General features: G+C 33.8%; 1 protein-coding gene across 1 annotated transcript in view; it reads left to right on the top strand.

The window, feature by feature from the left end:
- Nucleotides 1-1,633, top strand: part of LOC119591202 — an 11,020-nt gene that overhangs the window by 2,120 nt on the left and 7,267 nt on the right. The window lies entirely within an intron of this gene.

Below are 1,633 nucleotides of genomic sequence, written 5' to 3'. Positions count from 1 at the left end.
CTAACTGTGCCGAAGAAATAATTATATTACACATTTCTGTCTGATTCCCTAGTTTGAATTGTATTAGGTTTCACTATCTTTCAACAATGATATTTTTTCTGCGTCTAGACATATGCATATAATTATATAAGGTCATTCAACTCATATAGAGCAGACTATTTGATCATACTGCTTATTCCGGTAACTATAGTGCGTCCACTTCAGGAACAAACTGGAAACTCACCCCAGACCCTGGGGGACTCCACTTCACCAAGTCTCTGTTTATTTCAATAATCTGACACTTCATACTGTTGCCTACATATGATTAGTATTTTTAAAATTCACATACAGTATTTGTACATCACTATTATTTTTCCTCGAAAGACGCTTGATGAATCAAAGTGCTCCAGAGACTTGGGGCTGTTTCCAGAGATTGAAGTATATATTTTATAATCTTGAAATGCCATAGCAAAATTTAGTCATCATTTTATACATGTTTTATGTTTTACATATATGCATATGCCACATAAAGATGCTTCCAGAACATTTAAAAAATATGTATTATACAGTTTGCATTAAAAAGCACATTTTGGCTGACCCAAACCTGTTTCAGCTGACCAATTCCTTGTAGGCTTGGATTCCCAGTTGTTGAGTTGGTCCAGTTTAGTATAATGAAACGCTTTTAGTATTTTAATAAACTACCTACTGATAAGTGACATGCACCATATGCACAATATACTAAATAATCTTATGGAACCTCAGAGCCTACTTTCAGAGTGGGCCTAAAGACGCATCATCCTGATCCACAACTCACTGATTCATCGAGTCTGATACTGCATCACCTTGTTTCAGAGCTTGTATCTCTATCCTGCATTTTCACTAACTTTCTCTGATGAATATCCTTGCTTCCTTTAAATCCTTCGCTGATAAATTTTCTCATATTCAAATAATATACGTTTGTTTATTCTTGTTTTACTATAGATATATTTTTCTCCTTGCCCAATTTACGGCAAGAGGGCCATTAACGATGATGTTTCCTACCTTTCCACTCGCTGGCATTTGGAATGTTTAATAATAAAACACCATGCTTACCCGATAAACAAGCCACCTTCTGGGGTTTAACCCCTGCTGGAAAACCAATTGTTTGTTTTGCCTTTCATGTTTGCTTCCGCACATAACTAACACTGCTTCGCTGTGCATGTTCAGATTTTGATTTCCCACACATTCCCGAGGTACAATGTTTATCTTACTGCTAAATTCCAGATAATTTAATTTTGCTTCTAATGCTGAAAAGATTATTAATGTGACACCACTTCTTACAATTCATATTAATAGTTTCATAATTTCCACGAAAATTCACACTTCATAAAACATTGAATTAAAGAATAGGCAATAAAAATAACAGCTCATTGATTTCTTTCATGCATCGTACTGCGTTTTTTCTATTTAATATAGAATATCTATGCTATTTACCAAGTTACAGAGATTTCACTCTTTCTAATAAATGTTATTATCAAAACTAAATTTTAATGCACGGGTTACTTTTCTCCAATGCACGTGATTGCATGGATATGATATATTGCCTGCTTTTGCTGAGTGATTAAATAATATGTATTACCATTAATATTTACAACTGACTAACAATTTGTAATTG

Source organism: Penaeus monodon, chromosome 28 (genome assembly GCF_015228065.2).
Source record: "Penaeus monodon isolate SGIC_2016 chromosome 28, NSTDA_Pmon_1, whole genome shotgun sequence".
NCBI classification, from domain to species: Eukaryota; Metazoa; Arthropoda; class Malacostraca; order Decapoda; family Penaeidae; genus Penaeus; species Penaeus monodon.
This window is presented reverse-complemented; position numbering and strand designations above follow the sequence as displayed.